We start from the raw sequence: 22,730 nt of genomic DNA on the forward strand, positions 1-22,730 counted from the left end.
ACAGCCAGCATGGGAGATGAGCGGCGGCGAGGGAGATACCTGGCCGGGCCGCAGCGGTAAGGGGGTCGGTGTCTCTGCCGGGCAGGAGGCAGAGATGCAGGAGGTACACAGCTATTGTTAGACTCTGACTTTTTGTTGTTTCAGGAAACAACACTTGTACATTAACGACAATAAACAGACCAAGATCCTGTCTGATATTGTGTTTTCTTTGTGTCTATTTTTTGTTAGTTTTTTCTGTTAATTTTTGTCATTGGTTTTCTTTTTTTTCCCATATCACAATCTTGATTAAAAAATAAAATAAAATATTTAAAAAAAATCACACAGGCCACTACAGCTATTTTTTAGACTTTCTGTTGTTTCAGGAAAGAACACATGTACATTAGCAGCAATCAACAGACTCCTCCCCTACCTTTTGTATTGAAGCATCTAATGAGTGTGTGCAAAGGTCTTTATGAAGGGTGGGAGAAGGAGCTGAGACAATGCCTGTTGTGTTTATCTGATCCTGTGTTATCAGCCATTGTACAGGAGGAGGAGGAGGTGAGCTGTGACATCACCTATTGTGAATGGTGGATCCTGTATTATCTACTGTATATATAATTGTTATCAGTCATTGCACGGGAGGAGGAGGTGAGCTGTGACATCACCTATTGTGAATGGTGGATATTGTGTTATCTACTGTATATAGAGGTGTTATCAGTCATTGTACAGGAGGAGGTGAGCTGTGACATCACCTATTGTGAATGGTGGATCCTGTGTTATCTACTGTATATAGAGGTGTTATCAGTCATTGTACAGGAGGAGGAGGAGGTGAGCAGTGACATCACCAATTGTGAATGGTGGATCCTGTGTTATCTACTGTATATAGAGGTGTTTGTAATTATACAAGAGGAGGAGAAGGTGAGCTGTGACATCACCTATTGTGATTGCCAGATCCTGTGTTATTAGCTGTATATAGAAGTGTTATCAGCCATTGTACAGGAGGAGGAGGAGGTGAGCTGTGATATCACCTATTGTGAATGGTGGATCCTGTATTATCTACTGTATATAGAATTGTTATCAGTCATTGTGCAGGAGGAGGAGGTGAGCTGTGATATCACCTATTGTGAATGGTGGATCCTGTGTTATCTACTGTATATAGAGGTGTTATCAGTCATTATACAGGAGGAGGAGGTGAGTTGTGACATCACCTATTGTGATTGCCAGATGCTGTGTTATTAGCTGTATATAGAGGTGTTATCAGTCATTATACAGGAGGAGGTGAGTTGTGACATCACCTATTGTGATTGCCAGATGCTGTGTTATTAGCTGTATATAGAGGTGTTATCAGTCATTATACAGGAGGAGGTGAGCTGTGACATCACCTATTGTGATTGCCAGATTCTGTGTTATTAGCTGTATATAGAAGTGTTATCAGCCATTGAAATCCTGCCTGTGATGATAATGAGCCTGCTGAACACTCTTTCTGAAAGGACAGGAAAAAAATCCCTGTGTTCTTTTTTTACTAAAGATTGTGATAAGAACAAAAATCATTGGGAAATAAAAAAAAAATAGATGTAACACAAAAACACGAATTAAACAACAGGCCATTATCTGATGGTAGTTTCCCTTTAAATTGCAACATCTATGCCTAGTTTCTGATGGCCGTCTGGATTACAGAGGGAAAGACCAAGCAGTCTCTACCATTTTTACCACTTTGGTCACCTTTTTTTACTTACATTTTATCTACTATAGGACAATCATTTTCTAAATTACTACTTAACATCTCATCACGTTTTCACTGCACATTTTATTCCTCCCTTCCCGTGTGCTTTCACTCACTGCACATTCTTTAATCCATGTTTGTTATTATTATTATGATCCTTTATGACTTTTTTCTCTTTCATTTTATATCAAGTACATAACGATTCTCATTTACTGTATATCATAGAATCCTGCTGCATCACACTGTTGACTCATGTGCAGTCTGTGATCTACTCCTATACCTAAGTCTTTTTCACACGTGCTGTTGCTTAGTTCTATTCCTCCCATTCTGTAGATGTCGTTTTCGTTTTGTTTCATTGCAACATTTTTTACATATTATCGATTCATATCCATTGGCCGATTTGCTCCTTGTTTTCAAAATGTCCGTTAACTGGGTTGTCAATGTCTAAAATGAACTATAAAAAAAAAAGGAAAAATTAACCTTAATGAGTAGAAAGCATCTAAACGATCAGGTCGAATGACTTCTCGGGAATTAGCGGGTTTATGGAACCGATACACAGGTCAAGGTGGTGGAAAGTACCAAAAACTAGTTAAGATGTCTGTCCTGCGGCGACAACGAGGTGGCCAAGGGCTGGCATAAAAGGCATCATGCCTGACCATGTTTTCATAGATGGTCTTCAAAAGCCAAGATTTGGTGGTAAAAGGTTACTTGGGAGTAAGAAGAATTTTGACAATGTCCCACCAATTCTATGGAGGTCCTTCACCAAAGCGGCATGAGACCACGTCAATAATCAAAGATGGTCCCAAAGTCCTCAGTAGAACGGAAAACACCTAGTGATGATGTAACAACCTCTTGGATTCCGTCTAGAATTCTTACTTACTAAATATTTTTGAAGCTTTGGCCAAATATTTACGGCTCACGTAACATTTTATTACACAGATCACTTTCTAAAAAGCCGCGTCTCATTACTTGTTAGGGCGAGGTCCTCTCCAAAAGACTCCCACAGGGTAGACTGACACTTCGTCAATGTCTTCAGGATTGGGATAAAAAAAAATGTAAACAATCTCGAACAAAAAGTTCTTCAAAAGTAACAAAAAGTCTCAAGAATGGAGGGAGGGGTACTGAGAAAAAAGAACGACTGCGTAAGAAAATGCGGATGGACGACGTAGATCTTTTTTACGCTTTGTTACATTTTTGCTTCCATGTTGCATTTGCTTTTCTTCTTTATTGTGTTGTATTTTGTAAACAGACTCATTATTTTATGCATTTTTTTTGTAATGTTGATGAAATACAGATTATAAAATAATGGATCGGATAAAAGTGAACCATCCAAACGTAGAAAAACCGACCTTTGTGGTCTAAAAAGTGGTGCAAATGTAGATCTGCTGCATTTAAAAAAAAAAACATAAAATATTAGAAGAACTCACTAATGGATTCTCAGTTAACTCATTCTGTATCCGGCAATGAGCAGGGAAAGAAATAGTCTGTAAAAAAGGCAAAAAAACATCAGAAGAGCTCACTAATGGATTCTCAGTTAACTCATTCTATATCCATAAATGCACAGGGAAACAAAGAGTCTGTAAAAATGACATAAAATATCCGAAGAGCTTACTAATGGATTCTCAGTTAACTCATATGTATTGCAAGTACAATGTAACTCATCTGTATTGCAAAATTTTGGTGCGAATGCAGATCTGTTGGAACACGCTGCATTTTTTAAAAATGACGCCATGTGCATAAAAAACAATTGCAGAAAAAATGGCAATTATTTGCATGAATAAATTCCCAGAGGATCACTGCATGGCCTATAAGTCTCCTTACGTCAATTTGACACTCTCCTTAAGAAGAAAAGTTATTCCTTAGACCCTCACTAAAGGAAATACATCTTTATTTTCACTTAAATTGATACATTTTGGGGGGAAAACATTTTTGCAATTGAACATTCATTAAAAATTGCTTTTTTGTTTCCCAACTGTGGAATGAGTCAACTAAAGTTCCGTCAGTGAAATCTTTTATCTGTTTTTTTTCTGACCTCCTCTCAGCTTATGTATGATCACATGAAAGCCCAGCCCAACTTGGATGTGGTCTGAGGTCATTAATTAGGACAGAGGTGTTAGAAAAAGACATAAAATATCAGAAGAGCTCACTAATAGGTTCTCAGTTAACTCATTCTGTATCTGTCAATGCACAGGGAAGCAAAGAGTCTGGAAAAAAAAGACAAAAAACATCAGAAGAGCTCACTAATGGATTCTCAGTTAACACATTATGTGTCCGGCAATGCGCAGGGAAACAAAGTCTGTAAAGAAAGACATAAAAAATCACAAGAGCTCACTAATGAATTCTCACTTAACTCATTCTGTGTCCGCCAATGCGCAGGGAAGCAAAGAGTCTGTAAAGAAAGACATAAAACATCACAAGAGCTCACTAATGGATTCTCAGTTAACTTATGCTGTATCCGCCAATGCGCAGGGAAACAAAGAGTCTGTAAAAAAAAGACATAAAACATCACAAGAGCTCACTAATGGATTCTCAGTTAACTCATTCTGTATCCGCCAATGCGCAAGGGAAACAAAGAGTATGTAAAAAAAAACATAAAACATCACAAGAGCTCACTAATGGATCCTCAGTTAACTCATTCTGTATCTGCCAATGCGCAGGAAAACAAAGAGTATGTAAAAAAAAGACATAAAACATCACAAGAGCTCACTAATAGATTCTCAGTTAACTCATTCTGTATGTGTCAATGCGCAGGGAAACAAAGAGTATGTAAAAAAAGACATAAAACATCACAAGAGCTCACTAATGGATTCTCAGTTAACTTATGCTGTATCCGCCAATGCGCAGGGAAACAAAGAGTCTGTAAAAAAAAGACATAAAACATCACAAGAGCTCACTAATGGATTCTCAGTTAACTCATTCTGTATCCGCCAATGCACAAGGGAAACAAAGAGTATGTAAAAAAAAACATAAAACATCACAAGAGCTCACTAATGGATTCTCAGTTAACTCATTCTGTATCCGCCAATGCGCAAGGGAAACAAAGAGTATGTAAAAAAAGACATAAAACATCACAAGAGCTCACTAATGGATTCTCAGTTAACTCATTCGGTATCCACCAATGCGCAAGGGAAACAAAGATTATGTAAAAAAAGACATAAAACATCACAAGAGCTCACTAATGGATTCTCAGTTAACTCATTCTGTATCCGCCAATGCGCAAGGGAAACAAAGAGTCTGTAAAAGCCAAAGCGTGAATCATTTTTAATGAATCCCAATTGCAAAAATAATTTATAGCCTAAAATACATGCAGTTAACAAAAATACCGTTAGAACTTTCTAAGAACCACAGAGGGTGTACTTACTTTCTGTCATGACAGTATGAAGCGTCTTGTACACATTCCTTCATACTTATGTCCTGTTTAGCGGCAGGGTATTTCCCCACAACAAGAGAAGAAGTGATTGACAACATAAACGTTATGTAAGTGATGATATGATGCCGAAACCACAGACTTGCTGAAGGATTTCCCAACTGAGCCAAGATACAAGGAAGCTAAATAAGACATTCCTGTCTGCCGTGACCACAAAAATGCAGTGACTGCTCCGCTAATCTGCAGTAATTTCCTTTATTAGCCACAACGGGGTCTGAAAAATCCTCCAGGAATCTGTTGAATGATCGGTGATCTTGACTCGTCAATAGTTTTCCCATTACTGACTGATCCATTGTACCCATCCGGGCAGCGATGCCACCCATCCCTCCATGTGCCGTAGACCTCAAAGCGAATTTATACCTTTAAAAACGATGGAGTTTCAGGTGATGAATACTTTTTCTAACTTTGAAAAAATATTTCTGCTATTAGTATTATTGTGCATAAAAATAGGATTAAGTATTTGTTGCCTAAAGCCACCACTAGAGGGAGCTTCTGAGCTAGGCAGCAACCACTAAGGGAAACTTCTGAGCTAGGCAGCCACCACTAGATGGATCTTCAGAGCTAAGCAGCCACCACTAGAGGGAGCTTCTGAGCTAGGCAGCAACCACTAAAGGAAGCTTCTGAGCTAGGCAGCCACCACTAGATGGATCTTCTGAGCTAAGCAGCCACCACTAGAGGGAGCTTCTGAGCTAGGCAGCAACCACTAAAGGAAGCTTCTGAGCTAGGCAGCCACCACTAGATGGATCTTCTGAGCTAAGCAGCAACCACTAGAGGGAGCTTCTGAACTAGGCAGCAACCACTAGAGGGAGCTTCTGAGCTAGGCAGCCACCACTAGAGGGAGCTTCTGATCTAGGCAGCAACCACTAGAGGGAGCTTCTGAACTAGGCAGCCACCACTAGAGGGAGCTTCTAAGCTAGGCAGCCACCACTAGAGGGAGCTTCATAGCTAGGTAGCCAGAACTAGAGGGAGCTTCTGAGCTAGGTAACAATCACTAGAGGGATCTTCTGAGCTAGGCAATAACCACTAGAGGGAGCTTCTGAGCTAGGCAGCAGCCACTAGAGGGAGCTTCTGAGCTAGGCAGCAACCCCTAGAGGGAGCTTCTAAGCTAGGCAGCAAACACCAGAGGGAGCTTCTAAGCTAGGCAGCCACCACTAGAGGGAGCTTCTAAGCTAGGCAGCAACCCCTAGAGGGAGCTTCTAAGCTAGGCAGCAACCACTGGATGGAGCTTCTAAACTAGGCAGCAACCACTAGAGGGAGCTTCTGAACTAGGCAGCAACCACTAGAGGGAGCTTCTAAGCTAGGCAGCAGCCACTAGAGGGAGCTTCTGAACTAGGCAGCAACCTCTAGATGGAGCATCTGAGCTAGGCAGAAACCACTAGAGGGAGCTTCTAAGCTAGGCAGCAACCATTAGAGGGAGCTTCTAAGCTAGGCAGCAACCACTAGAGGGAGCTTCTAAGCTAGGCAGCCACCACTAGATGGAGCTTCTAAGCTAGGCAGCAACCACTGGATGGAGCTTCTAAGCTAGGCAGCAACCACTAGAGGGAGCTTCTGAGCTAGGCAGCAACCACTAGAGGGAGCTTCTAAGCTAGGCAGCAAACACCAGAGGGAGCTTCTAAGCTAGGCAGCCACCACTAGATGGAGCTTCTAAGCTAGGCAGCAACCACTGGATGGAGCTTCTAAGCTAGGCAGCAACCACTAGAGGGAGCTTCTGAACTAGGCAGCAACCACTAGAGGGAGCTTCTAAGCTAGGCAGCAACCACTAGAAGGAGCTTCTGAACTAGGCAGCAACCTCTAGATGGAGCGTCTGAGCTAGGCAGAAACCACTAGAGGGAGCTTCTAAGCTAGGCAGCAACCATTAGAGGGAGCTTCTAAGCTAGGCAGCAACCACTAGAGGGAGCTTCTAAGCTAGGCAGCCACCACTAGATGGAGCTTCTAAGCTAGGCAGCAACCACTGGATGGAGCTTCTAAGCTAGGCAGCAACCACTAGAGGGAGCTTCTGAACTAGGCAGCAACCACTAGAGGGAGCTTCTAAGCTAGGCAGCAAACACCAGAGGGAGCTTCTAAGCTAGGCAGCCACCACTAGATGGAGCTTCTAAGCTAGGCAGCAACCACTGGATGGAGCTTCTAAGCTAGGCAGCAACCACTAGAGGGAGCTTCTGAACTAGGCAGCAACCACTAGAGGGAGCTTCTAAGCTAGGCAGCAACCACTAGAGGGAGCTTCTAAGCTAGGCAGCAACCACTAGAGGGAGCTTCTGAACTAGGCAGCAGAGATGAGCGTTGTTCTACTCGAACTGTTCGCCAATCTCAAATTCGAGCTGTTTTGGGCGGTGTTCGAGCCGTTCGGCGAACACGAACAATTTGAGAAAAATTCGGCTGTTCGAGGTTATGTTCGATAACTGTTCGTGCACCAAAATCATAACTGGATTTTTTCTCAGTAATGATGAAAATTAATGTTAATACGCAGTTTGAGTGTACAGCGGGGTGGGGGGAGGGGCAGGGGATGGATCTCTGCAGGAACAATGAAGATCTCCATTTTTTTTTCTCTTTCCCGCATTTACAGTGGGGAGGTGCAATCTGTCAGCCTATCAGCAGCGCACACACGGAGCGAAGTGCTTTTTTTCACACAAGCAAGGGCATGTGTGATTGGCAGTGTATGTCACATGTCCTTGCCCTATAAGACCAAGCCATTTTCCCCGTCTCCACCATTTTCTCACTGCTGCAGCTGCGTGTTAGATGGCACCGCTGTTGCTGTGTGCGCTATACCTTGTTAATTTCAAGCCAATTTTCGCACAAATCTACAGATAGCTTGGGAGTAGGGAATAGTTGTGATTGCAGTCCTTTTAAGGACTAGGTTACAGCATTTCCTACGACTTTTATCAGGCAGGTCTGTGCTCTTAAATAGATAGATTGTGGGAGTAAAGACTAATTGTAATTGGAGTCCTTTTCAGGACTAGGTTACATGAGTTCCTATCAGTTTTTGCCAGGCAGGTCTGTGCCAGTGCTGTGCAAGTTTTTTTCACAGCATTTGGCTGAATCTAGCAAAGCTAATCCTTTTTGGCCTATTGCAGAGTGTGTTAGTCAGTGGAGTAGCCTATCTGTGTTGCAAGATACACCACCTGTGTATAGAATACCAATTTTTTACTGCACCTAGTGAAGTAAAATCTTTTGGGCATAGCATCATTCTATTAGTCCATCTATACTGACCTCCATCAGGTTGCAAACTGAATATAATTTTTTTCTGCATCTAGCTCTGAAAAAATATTTGGGCTTCTAGCTGTGTGTGGGACTTGGTCTATTAGTCCATCTATACTGACCTCCATCAGGTTGCAAATTAAAAATAATTTTTTTCTGCATCTAGCTCTGAAAGAATATTTGGGCTTCTAGCAGTGTGTGGGACTTGGTCTATTAGTCCATCTATACTGACCTCCATCAGGTTGCAAATTAAAAATAATTTTTTTCTGCATCTAGCTCTGAAAAAATATTTGGGCTTCTAGCAGTGTGTGGGACTTGGTCTATTAGTCCATCTATACTGACCTCCATCAGGTTGCAAATTAAAAATAATTTTTTTCTTCATTTAGCTCTGAAAAAATAGTTGGGCTTCTAGCAGTGTGTGGGACTTGGTCTATTAGTCCATCTATACTGACCTCCATCAGGTTGCAAATTAAAAATAATTTTTTTCTGCATCTAGCTCTGAAAAAATATTTGGGCTTCTAGCAGTGTGTGGGACTTGTTCTATTAGTCCTTCTATACTGACCTCCAGCAGGTTGCAAATTGAATATAATTTTTTTCTGCATCTAGCTCTGAAAAAATAGTTGGGCTTCTAGCTGTGTGTGGGACTTGGTCTATTAGTCCATCTATACTGACCTCCATCAGGTTGCAAATTAAAAATAATTTTTTTCTGCATCTAGCTCTGAAAAAATATTTGGGCTTCTAGCGGTGTGTGGGACTTGGTCTATTAATCCATCTATACTGACCTCCATCAGGTTGCAAATTAAAAATAATTTTTTTCTGCATCTAGCTCTGAAAAAATATTTGGGCTTCTAGCGGTGTGTGGGACTTGGTCTATTAGCCCATCTATACTGACCTCCATCAGGTTGCAAATTAAAAATAATTTTTTTCTGCATCTAGCTCTGAAAAAATATTTGGGCTTCTAGCGGTGTGTGGGACTTGGTCTGTTAATCCATCTATACAGACCTCCATCAGGTTGCAAATTAAAAATATTTTTTTTCTGCATCTAGCTCTGAAAAAATATTTGGGCTTCTAGCAGTGTGTGGGACTTGGTCTATTAGTCCATCTATACTGACCTCCATCAGGTTGCAAATTAAAAATATTTTTTTTCTGCATCTAGCTCTGAAAAAATATATGGGCTTCTAGCGGTGTGTGGGACTTGTTCTATTAGTCCATCTATACTGACCTCCATCAGGTTGCAAATTAAAAATAATTTTTTTCTGCATCTAGCTCTGAAAAAATATTTGGGCTTCTAGCAGTGTGTGGGACTTGGTCTATTAGTCCTTCTATACTGACCTCCATCAGGTTGCAAATTGAATATAATTTTTTTCTGCATCTAGCTCTGAAAAAATATTTGGGCTTCTAGCAGTGTGTGGGACTTGGTCTATTAGTCCATCTATACTGACCTCCATCAGGTTGCAAATTAAAAATAATTTTTTTCTGCATCTAGCTCTGAAAAAATATTTGGGCTTCTAGCAGTGTGTGGGACTTGGTCTATTAGTCCATCTATACTGACCTCCATCAGGTTGCAAATTAAAAATAATTTTTTTCTGCATCTAGCTCTGAAAAAATATTTGGGCTTCTAGCGGTGTGTGGGACTTGGTCTATTAGTCCATCTATACTGACCTCCATCAGGTTGCAAATTAAAAATAATTTTTTTCTGCATCTAGCTCTGAAAAAATATTTGGGCTTCTAGCTGTGTGTGGGACTTGTTCTATTAGTCCATCTATACTGACCTCCATCAGGTTGCAAATTCAAAATAATTTTTTTCTGCATCTAACCCAGCCAATAGTTTTGGCCTAATACCACAGTTTGGCCACTCAGCTCTGCTCAGTTACCATCCATTGTTTTTTTGTGCAAACAACTCCAGAGTTGTGAATTAGTTAACCACCAAAATGAGTGGAAAAAGGCCTGCTGCTGGTGGAAAGGGGAATAGGCGTGTTGGGAAGGGGAAAAAAGGTTGTGTCCGTGGGGTAGGTGTTAAAGCAACAGTAACATCTGCAGAAGAAAGACCATCTTCCAGCCAAACTAAAATGTCTACTTCTTTTAGCGGACAATGTGATAAGATCCCTTTCTTACGGCCACGCCAATCGCTACAAATTCCAGATGAGGCACAAAAACAGCAGGTGCTTCAACGGATATCAAGTGCTCCTTTAAGTGGGCTCTCCTCCACATCAACTTCAACATCACAAATACTCCAGTCCTCAAAGGTGTTACCCAAATCGCACTTGCTTCCTCACAGCTCCCAAATCTCCAGCTGCCCGTCTGAGTATGAGGTAGAACAGATGGTTGAGTCTGCAGAGCTGTTTACTCATACTATAGCCTGGGAATCAGAGGTCGACTCCAGCGCTTCTGTGAATCCAGACGAGGAAATGATCTGCACTGATGCCCAGAATCTTTATGAGTCGGATCCAGGACCAGACGCAGAAGGTTCTGACCATAATGTAGACCCTCATTCCCAAACTGTAACTCCTGTTGGTGGAGACAATGAGGAAGACGATGATAAGACTCAAATACCTGATTGGAGCGACAACTTTAGTTTTTTGTCAGGGCAGGAACAGGTTGGCTCTGAGGACGACGGGTGTGATAACGCACAGGGTGATGATGATGAGGTCGGAGATCCCACTTACTGTCAACCCACAGTCAGCCAAGAGATGAGGTCAGCAGAGGAGGTGGAGGAAGATGCTAGTGACGACGAGGTCAGGTTGCGCCTTCCTGGACAGAGACGTAGTACTGGAAGCACGTCAACAACTGCATCCTCAAACACAACTCTGCCTCTCACCACAAGTCGTGGTGGCTCTTCAGGTCGCATGGGTGCTAAGCCTTGCATAGCCTGGGCATTTTTTCAGATCGATAAAGATGACCCAACTCGTGTTATCTGTAACATTTGTCAGCAAAAGCTAAGTAGAGGCCAAAAAATACATAGTTTGAGTACTTCATGCATGAACCGGCACATGGACATGAAGCATAAGTTGCAGTGGGAAGCTCAGTGTGCTACAATGCGGCCTAGCCGGCCGGGCCAATCACCGTCTGCCATATCTTGTGCATCCGCGGCCTCTTCATCCTCTGTGACTGGGGGACAGCAGTCACACCTGTTTTGGGGCGCAGACCTGCCACCTCTTTACCCGCAACAGCCAGCGTGATTGGCAGGTCATCATTTTCTTTGGAGGTGGTAACACCAGCTGGTGTTGAGCGCTGTCCGACATCGATAGCACCACCTTTGGATCAAGGCAACCTAACATGTCCGCCTGCATCTTCCTCACAGACCGGCAGTTTGCCGGGGACACCCTTATCAACCCCGTCTAAGCACAATAGCCAGCCCTCGGTCCCTCAGATGTGGACAAGTAAAAGACCATTTCCTCCTAGCCATGAGAAAGCTAAGAGGTTGAATTTCTCCATCTGCAAGCTCTTGGCTACAGAAATGCTGCCTTTCCGCCTGGTGGACACAGAGGATTTTCGAGACCTTATGTCCGTCGCAGTGCCTCAGTACCAGATGCCCAGTCGGCACTACTTCTCAAAGAAAGGTGTGCCTGCGCTCCACCAGCATGTCGCACACAACATCACCGCTTCTTTGAGAAACTCTGTGTGTGACAGGGTGCATTTCACCACAGACACTTGGACGAGTAGGCATGGACAGGGGCGTTACATGTCGCTGACTGGGCACTGGGTAACTATGGTGACAGCAGGACAAGGGGCTGCTGTCCAAGTCTTGCCGTCCCCACGAGTTGTACGTCAATCCTCTTTATGTCAAAGTTCCTCCACTGCTTCTGCCTCCTCAACCTCCTCTCGGTCTTCCACCTGCACCCAAAGCCTGTCTGGTCATGCCACAAGCTTTCTAACTGCGCAGAAGGGATCCTGCACACCTCCTTACTATGCTGGCAGTAGGGCTCAACGTCATCAGGCGGTTTTTACATTGAAATGTCTGGGAAATGTGAGTCACACAGCTGAGGAGTTGTGGTCAGCTCTGGAGAACCAATTTCATGAATGGTTGTCTCCACTGGACCTGAAACCAGGGAAGGCCGTGTGCGACAATGCTGCAAGCCTGGGTGCCGCCCTTCGCCGGGGCAATGTCACACACGTGCCTTGTATGGCTCACGTGTTGAACCTGGTTGTCCAGCAATTTTTAGCCCACTATCCCAGACTAGATGGCCTTCTGCAGAGGGCACGGTCGCTGTGTGCTCACTTCCGCCGTTCGCATCCCGCAGCTCAGCGACTTACATCTCTACAGAAGTCGTTGGGCCTGCCACTTCACCGGCTAAAATGCGATGTGCCTACCCGGTGGAATTCAACTCTGCACATGTTGCAGCGACTGTGGCAGCACCGACAAGCCCTGGTGCAATACGTTCTGACGTATAGCCTGGGCCAACGATATTCAGAGGTGGGGCAAATCACGCTGGAGGAGTGGTCTCAGATCAGGGACCTATGCACCCTTCTGCACAGTTTTGAAATGGCGACGAAGATGTTTAGTGCTGACGATGCCATTATCAGCATGACTATTCCGGTGATTTACATGCTGGAGCACATGTTAAACAGAATTCGGAGTCAGGTGGTGGCACAAGAGGAGGTGGAGGAAGTAGAGGAGGAGGAGTTGTATGCGGAAGGGCTAACATCTGCAAGGTCCAGACGGTCGGCAGCACCAAGGCGGCAGGCATGTGAGGGTGGGGGAGATGGTTTTACCAGGGCGCATGGTAGCAGCCAAACTAGTGAGGAAGGTGCAGGAGCCCAGGAAGAAGTGGAGGACGAACTGATGGAAGACTCATCAGATGAGGGAGACCTTGATCACATTTCTGTTGTGCGAGGTTGGGGGGAGAGGACAGAGGAAGGAAGCATGATTGTTACCTCGCCACCAACACAACAGGGACTTGGTGCTCCTGGATGCGCAACACACATGAGTGCCTTCTTGCTGCACTACCTGCAACATGACCCTCGAATTGTGAGAATTAGAAATAATCCTGACTACTGGGTTGCCACACTGTTAGATCCCCGGTACAAAAGTAAATTTGCAGAAATTATTCCTGCCATAGAAAGGGATGCACGCATGCAGGAGTATCAGCAGAGACTGTTGCAGAATCTTACATGTGCTTTTCCACAAAATACCAGTGGTGCACGTAGTGAATCTCACAGTTCCAACTTGCCAACCGTGGGACCGTCAAGTGTTCAGCACTCAAACCGTAACAGAACCACAGTATCTGCTGGTAACATCAATTTTGCGGAATCATTTCACCACTTTTTTAGCCCATCCTTTGCAAGGCCACAGGAGACAAGAAGTCTGACACATAGTCAACGCCTAGAGACGATGGTACAGGAGTATCTCCAAGTAAACATTGAAGCCACAACTGTGTCACTGGACCCTTGCTCTTTTTGGGCTTCCAATCTGGATAAATGGCCGGAGCTAGCCACTTACGCCTTGGAGATCTTGTCATGCCCCGCAGCCAGCGTTCTGTCTGAACGTGTTTTCAGCGCTGCTGGTGGTGTGCTGACAGATAAGCGCACGCGGCTCTCCACTGATAATGTAGACAGACTCACGTTCATAAAGATGAACAAATCATGGATCCGAAACGACTTTTCTACCCCTGTGTCATCCTGGGGAGAGTAAAAGCTTGATGATTGGTTAAAATCACCCTACCAACCGTTTTAAGCTTTCAAATTACTAATCATGTTTATCTGTATCTTGACTGGAAAATAATTTGGGCTTTGTAGCAGTGTGCAGCACTGATCCTATTAGGCCATCTATACTAAAGCTTCACCAGATTTAAAATTAAAAATAGTTTTTAGCTGCATCTAGCCCGGAAAATAATTTTGGGGCTCCGAGATGCGCAAGGCACATAAGTGCCTTCTTGCTGCACTACCTGCAGCATGACCCTCATATTGTCAGAATTCGAAGTAATCATGACTACTGGGTTGCCACACTCTTAGATCCCCCAAACTTTTCGATCAACCTTTTCATTTTAATAAAGACCAAAAAAATGGTCATTTTTGAAATTATAAGCATTAGCAGGTTGTTAGAAACTGAAATCAAACAGTTTTCAACTCAAAACTTTATTCTAGGTGATGTTACATTTTCACATAGGACCCCTTGTTCGAAAGGAGCTTCTGAACTCTCTCGTCCATTGAATTTGTCAGGTTTTGGATGGTTTCTGCTTCAATTGTTTTGCATGAGGACAGAATACCCTCCCAGAGCTGTTGCTTAGATGTGAACTGCCTCCCGCCATCATAGACACTCCTTTTAATGATGCTCCAAAGGTTCTGAATGGGGTAGAGGTCAGGGGAGCATGGGGGTCACACCATAAGTTTGTCCCCTTTTATGCCCATATCAGCCAGAGATGCAGATGTTTTATGTGCAGCATGAGATGGTGCATTATCATGCAGAAAAATGATCTTGCTGTGAAATACACGGTTCTTCTTCTTGAACCATGGCAGGAAGTGCTGTTTGAGAAAATCCACATACATTATGGAGTTCATCTTTAGCGCCTTCAGGGATCCTAAAGGGGCCGACAATATCTCTCCCCATGATTCCAGCCCAAAACATTACTCCACCTCCTCCTTGTTGGCGCTGTAGCCGTGTTTGCGTGGGGTGTCCATCAACCAGCCATCCTCCACTCCATCCATCTGGACCATCGAGCGCTGCACGGCACTCATCCGTGAACAAAACAGTTTTGAAATCAGTCTTCATGTAATGTTTGGCCCACTGGAGCCGTTTCTGCTTGTGTGAAGTGGATAGAGGAGGTCGACAGGATGGCGCATGCACAGCTGCAAACCTCTGAAGGACCCTGCATCTTGTTGTTCGGGGGACGTTGGAGGCACAAGCAGCTTCAAAAACTTGTCTGCTGCTATGACAAGGCTTTTTTGCCGCTGCTCTTTCAACCTGACGTAATTGCCTGTAGGAAAGAGTCCTCAATTTGCCCTTATCAGCACGCACACGTGTGTACTGTGAATCAGCTACATACTTCTTGATTGCCAAGACACTTCATCCTGATCATCGCACAATGTTGATTGTAGTCATGCCTTGACCTAAACACTCCACAATTTGTTGCTTCTCAGCAGCCGACACATCCTAATTTCTTTCCCATTTTGGCAGAAAATGTAGGCTGCTTAATAATGTGAGAGAGCCTTCTTAAGTAGTCTTGCCTTTCATTGGACACACCTGCCAAACTAATTAGCACAGGTGTCTGCAATTGCTTACAGTGATATAAAGAGCCCTGACACACATCACCATCAATGAGTTTAACTGACAAACAAACAAATTCTTCCCTTATCACTCCTAAACACTTTTTGTATAATAATTTGGAACGCGGTGTACATGTGCTTTTCCACAAAACACCAGTGGTGCACGTAGTGAATCTTACAGTTCTAACTTGCCAACCGTGGTCTGTATGGAGTTGTTCAATAAAGGGCCCAAAATTAAGATAACATAGATGGGAGAGGTCTCTATGAATAGGAATTCCTAAGTATTTGATACCCTGTGAGGGCCAGGCAAAGGGAAAGTTGGACTGGATGGAATCCTATATGGATTTGGGGAGGGAGACATCGAGGGCCTCAGACTTCGCTGCATTGATTTTAAAATTTTACCATGTAACAAAGTGATCTATTTCAGCCATAACAGCATGGATGGATATATGTGATTGAGTGATATATACTAGGACATCATCAGCAAATAGAGAGCACTTGTACTCGGTGCCTCCCACCTCAATCCACCTAATATTGGGGTTATGGCGAATTGATGAGAGCAGGTGCTCCGTCACTAGGATGTATAAGAGAGGGGACAGAGGACATCCCTGCCTTGTCCCATTGGTGATTGTGAAAGGTGATGAAAATGTTCTGACGCACCCCCTGGGCCTTGGGACACCCGGAGCCGGACCCTTTTTGGTGGATGCTGGTGGTTGTAGTCTTCATGGCGGCGACCCAGTTCCGTGGCTCAGGGCGGTCAAACCAGTGGCGGAACTATTTATGTGGTTTTCATGTTTAAATGTCCGACTACGCCACCCGTGGATTGCGGTCAGAGTGAACCGCCGCTACAGGGCAGACCACTGAGGCTGGTGTTGTGGGTGCAGCAGAGCGTAGCATAACTCCCTACGGGAGGAGTATAGCCTCAGGGCAGTGTATGCGGAGGATGGGGGTGATGGTGCAGGGCAGCAGCAGTAACGACACGGAGTCAGTGATGCAGTTCAGGGCCTTTACTCACAGTTCTTATTATCCAGACCACGTCTGCAGGTAACGGCTGCCCACGTCGTACTGTGCTCACCAGGTGAGGGGCTCAGACAACTCCCAGATAACTTTGGAGCACTTCACAGGACCCCCTTTGTGTGTCCTTTGTCTGGCCTTTCTTACCAACACTTCTGTCCGGCTGCCTCGGGCCTCCTCTTGGTAAACTTGGCGCCAGTTTCCCTGACCCTATGTGGTGCCTTCCTAGCGGGTGTAGCGAGGGGCTGCGCCACATAAAATGTCAGAGCCTCCGGTTTCTAGCTGAGGGTCGTTTCCTGCCTCCACTATTTCGGGGACCGGTCTCCCCCTTTGGCCTGACCCCTCCACGCAGGTGGATTCGGGCATGCGGTGGCGACTCGCCCGTCCGCACCCCTGGGATCCCTTCATTCCTCGTTCCTGGAGCCTTCTCCGCTCCTCTTCCTTCCTTCTCCCTCTTCCAGGCCTGGGCCTCTGTTACTAGGCCCGCCTCCGGAGCAGAGCTCATGCAGAGCCCCTGCTCCCTGCCACTTCTGCTCAGACTTCTCTGCACTGAACTAAGATGGTGCCCACCTTTTATACTCCCTTCTCAATGCACCCAGGAACTGCTTCCTCCCTGCTCCTGCACTACAGGGTTCCCCTTCCTCAGTGTTCCCTCCCCCCACTCCAGCCAGGGACAGGGACTGTCGTGCCCATCTCAGGGGCATATTGGTCGCCCTGCCCCACGGCAATGTGGTGTAATGCATGCAGGTGTCGGGTCCTGATCCACACTCCATCCTTACCTGAGAGTGAGATATCACACCTCTGGGTGAGGTGCAATACGTCTGTAGCAACCGAGCCCTCAGGGTGCTACAGTTCCATTTATCTTCAGCCTAGGTGACGTATTGCGATACAGGGCCGTGATTTTGGCTATAAAAGGGTCCCCTAGACCCCTACCCCAAGCTTTTTAAGAGAATCATATATGGCGTGCCAGGAGACTCTATGGAATGCTTTCTCAGCATCCAACGAGAGTATCTAATTACAAATTTTTAACTGCATCTAGCCCAGGAAATACTTTGTGCCTAGTAGCAGTGTCTGCTAGTGAGCGGATTATCCCGGCTGTTAAGCAAGCTGCACCACCTGTAGTTTAGACACTTAATTTTTTCAAAGGAAATGCTTCGGGACCATGGGATACTCAGTGAAGAGCATCAGGAGGCACCCCAAGGCATAGGGGCTGGGACTGGCAGTAGGATGCCTTGCGGTGGACAGCCGAGCTCGATCCTTATAAAAGCTTTTTAACTGCAGCAGCTTTAGTGGACGCTACTGGAGCTGGAATTACCGCGGCTGCTGGCATGAGACTTGCCCTCCAATAGATCCTTGTAAATGGATTTAAAGTGTATTCATTCAAATTAGAGAGACAATTTAAATTAAAAAGCTTAGAGCTGCCTCCACCACGCTCGCTCGACCCACCAGCAGACAGGCACCAGTATTGGGAGAGGGGGGCTGGCCGTCAGGGTTCACCGCGGCTCTGGCACAAACCCGGCGACACGGAGGTGGCACGGGCAGGAGCGGACTGGCCGTGTCGGCTTCTCACTTTTTGGATTTTAGAAGGGCATGACATGCCTATATCTGTGTCTCCCCCTTCTTTTACTCCTCCACCTCTTTTATTTTCGCATGACTATATGTACTTGTCACTTTTCCATGTGTTAGTTATGTCTTCTGAGCAGTTTGTCAGCTTTTGGACACCTTTGAAGGTGTTTTCTATGTGTTTCTATGTGTTTTTGTTTGCCTGCCATTGGTTTTAACGGTGTTCGAAGGTGTTCGACGAACAGTTCGACGAACAGTTCGGCGAACACACGGGTGTTCGACGAACCGAACCGAACTCGAACACTACGGGGGTGTCTCAACACTACTAGGCAGCAACCTCTAGATGGAGCGTCTGAGCTAGGCAGAAACCACTAGAGGGAGTTTCTAAGCTAGGCAGCAACCATTAGAGGGAGCTTCTAAGCTAGGCAGAAACCACTAGATGGAGTTTCTGAGCTAGGTAGCAACCACTAGAGGGAACTACTGAGCTAATTGCATATAGTTAAAGGGGTTTCTCAAGTATGAAATCTACCCCCTATATGTGCTCATGTTTGGTCAGTGCTCTATTCATACGGTTCTAGGGATTTGTGGGTCGGACCCCATTTATTGGAAAGTTATCCCCTACCCAAAAGATGGTGGATAACGTTCAAGATTGAGCATACCCCTTTAACCCTTAACAACCTGTGATGTTGAGCGCTATATGGAGCAGGCTCAGGAGTTGAGCCAGCTTCATACGCCGTGTTACATAGCATCTGTGAGTAACAGCAGCAGCTGGAGCAGAGCTCAGATCGCTGCTGTTAAACACTGATATAGTGCAGGATATAGAATAAGCAGCAACTAAATAAGAGACTCAAAAATAAATAAATTAAAATCAAAAATATTTAAAAGTTTATATCCCTTGATCTTTTCACCCATTCAAAAACTAAGAAATTAAAAAATAAAAATAGCCGGCAGTAGCCAGAGCGGAGCTCAGATCGCTGCTGTTGAACATTGATAAATTGCAGGATATAGAATAAGCAACTAAATGAGAGAGTAAAAAAATAAAAGAAAAAAATATATATGAACAAATATAAAAAAAAAAAATATTTAAAAAGTTTAAATCACTCGCTCTTTTCACCCATTCAAAGGTTTAAAAATTAAAAAATATATGGTAAAATGAATGGTGTCATTTAAAACTACAACTCGTCTCGCAAAAAATGAACCCTCATAGAGCAATATTCACGGAAAAATAAAAAAGTAATGCCACTTGGGCCGAGGAGAGAGAAAAAATGAAAGCGCAAAATAGCAAAAATGTCCTGATCCTTAAAGAGTTAATCCAATGAACTCAGTGCAGAGTACAGAAAGCTCCTAAGCTCCCTCTAGTGGTGAATGCAGGTATAAAAAGTTCTGAGTTTTCTGAACTTTCCCTAAGAGCATAAACTAAAAAATAACTATAATTGAATGGTGGGAATCCTGTCTTATGTGCATTTTTCTAAAACATCTACTTGCAGTTTATATCATGTGTTACCTGTGGATGAGAATCCAACTTCTGGTATTATTACATCACCCTACACCTATAGTATGACTCGGGCTTAGATACACCTGGTATCCGACACCCTGAATTCCTGGATGTAGCATTGTGTGCATAAGCAGCTTTACTAGAAACCATATGTTGATTTTACCATGTGGGTCCAATGCAAACATCACATTTACAGTGGTGGCCAAAAGTATTGGCACCCCTGTAATTCTGTCAGATAATACTCAGTTTCTTCCTGAAAATGATTGCAATCACAAATTCTTTGGTATTATTCTCTTCATTTAATTTGTCTTCAATGAAAAAACACAAAAAGAATTGTCCTAAAGCCAAATTGGATATAATTCCACACCAAACCTACAAAAGGGGGTGGACAAAAGTATTGGCACTGTTTGAAAAATCATGTTATGCTTCTCTAATTCGTGTAATTAACAGCACCTGTAACTTACCTGTGGCACCTAACAGGTGTTGGCAATAACTAAATCACACTTGCAGCCAGTTAACATGGATTAAAGTTGACTCAACCTCTGTCCTGTGTCCTTGTGTGTACCACATTGAGCATGGAGAAAAGAAAGAAGACCAAAGAACTGTCTGAGGACTTGAGAAACCAAATTGTGAGGAAGCATGAGCAATCTCAAGGCTACAAGTCCATCTCCAAAGACCTGAATGTTCCTGTGTCTTCCGTGCGCAGTGTCATCAAGAAGTGTAAAGCCCATGGCACTGTGGCTAACCTCCCTAGATGTGGACGGAAAAGAAAAATTGACGAGAGATTTCAACGCAAGATTGTGCGGATGGTGGATAAAGAACCTCGACTAACATCCAAACAAGTTCAAGCTGCCCTACAGTCCGAGGGTACAACAGTGTCAACCCGTACTATCCGTCGGCGTCTGAATGAAAAGGGACTGTATGGTTGGATACCCAGGAAGACCCCACTTCTTACCCTGAGACATAAAAAAGCCAGGCTGGAGTTTGCCAAAACTTACCTGAGAAAGCCTAAAACGTTTTGGAAGAATGTTCTCTGGTCAGATGAGACAAAAGTAGAGCTTTTTGGGAAAAAGTATCAACATACAGTGTACAGGAAAAAAAAAGAGGCATTCAAAGAAAAGAACACGGTCCCTACAGTCAAACATGACGGAGGTTCCCTGATGTTTTGGGGTTGCTTTGCTGCCTCTGGCACTGGACTGCTTGACCGTGTGCATGGCATTATGAAGTCTGAAGACTACCAACAAATTTTGCAGCATAATGTATGGCCCAGTGTGAGAAAGCTGGGTCTCCCTCAGAGGTCATGGGTCTTCCAGCAGGTAATGACCCAAAACACACTTCCAAAAGCACTATAAAATGGTTTGAGAGAAAGCACTGGAGACTTCTAAGGTGGCCAGCAATGAGTCCAGACCTGAATCCCATAGAACACCTGTGGAGAGATCTTAAAATGGCAGTTTGGAGAAGGCACCCTTCAAATATCAGGGACCTGGAGCAGTTTGCCAAAGAAGAATGGTCTACAATTCCAGCAGAGCATTGTAAGAAACTCATTGATGGTTACCGGAAGCGGTTGTTCGCAGTTATTTTGGCTAAAGGTTGTGCAACCAAGTATTAGGCTGAGGGTGCCAATACTTTTGTCTGGCCCATTTTTGGAGTTTTGTGTGAAATGATCAATGATTTGATTTTTCTTCATTCTCTTTTGTGTTTTTTCCTTGCAAGCAAATTAAATGAAGATAATAATACCAAAGAATTTGTGATTGCAATCATTTTCAGGAAGAAACTGAGTATTATCTGACAGAATTTCAGGGGTGCCAATACTTTTGGCCACCACTGTATATAGAGGAAATGTTTTTTTGTGGTTTTTTTAATGCCCAATGGGTAAAAGAACCCACAGAACTAATTAATTATGAAGCCCAAATTATTTTTTTGTTGTTTTCTTCTGAGTTTTGTATTTTTTCTATAATACAGAGCTCTAAATCCTTTGCCGAGTCATAGAGTTACATGATAAAATTCTGTATGCCTGAAGCCACCACTAGGGGGAGCTTTAGAACATTTCGCATACTGAGCATACACTAAGCTCAATACTGATACAGTAAGCTACTGAGCTCCTCCTAGTGGCAGCGGCAGGTAAATCAGCAGTCAGATTCTTACTGATCAGCATGAGATGGTCTATCCTGGGAATATGTAATAAAAAGTAAATAAAATAGTAATAAGGTTCTTCTCTTCACCATTTCCTTGTCTTCCTGGATCTATTCATGAATGATCAACACATGTTCAGCTGCTTCCCCGCAGGTCACTGCATAGTAATCCTCATATTCCCAGCAAAGCAGCCCATAGGAATAGCTTTCTGTTCTGGCCAGCTTGTCAGGAGAGGAGCATGGGAGCACAGCTGAGAAGACTCTTTAAAGAGATTATATTGTTTGCTGCCAGAAGGGGAAGGAGACTGATTTTTTAGTACATAAAATAGTAACAATGTTCTTCTCACCACCATTTCCTTCTGTTCCTAGTCCTGTTTATGAATGATCGACACGTGCTCAGCTGCTTCCCCAACAGGCAAGTCACTGCATAGCGATCCTCTTATTCCCTGCAGAGCAACCAATAGGATTAGCTTTCTTATCTGACCTGCTTGTCAGGAGAGGAGCATGGAAGCACTGCTGAGAAGACTCTTTGAAGGGATTATATTGTTTACTGTAAGAAGGGGAAGGAGACTGATTTTGTTCCTAGTAAATAAAATAGTAATAATGTGTTTTTCAACATCATTTCTTTGGGTTCCTGGCCCTTATTTCAGAACGATCTACACATGCTCAGCTGCTTCCCTGACAGCCAGGTCACTGCATCGTGATCCTCTTATTCACTGTAGAGCAGCCAATAGGAATAGCTTTTTTATCTGGCCTGCTTGTCAGGAAAGGAGCAACGCCTCTGCAAGAGCATGGGAATACAGCTGAAAAGACTCCTTGAAGGGATTATATTGTTTGCTGCCAGAAGGGGAAGGTGACTGATTTTGTTCCTAGTTAATAAAATAGTATTAATGTTATTCTCACCATTATTTCCTTGTGTTCCGGGCCCCTATTTCAGAATGACCTACACATGCTCAGCTGCTTCCCCCACAGGCAAGTCACTGCATAGCGATCCTCTTATTC

Source organism: Phyllobates terribilis, unplaced genomic scaffold, assembly GCF_046119375.1.
Source record: "Phyllobates terribilis strain yellow unplaced genomic scaffold, ASM4611937v1 Scaffold_12__6_contigs__length_324123572, whole genome shotgun sequence".
Lineage (NCBI taxonomy): Eukaryota > Metazoa > Chordata > Amphibia > Anura > Dendrobatidae > Phyllobates > Phyllobates terribilis.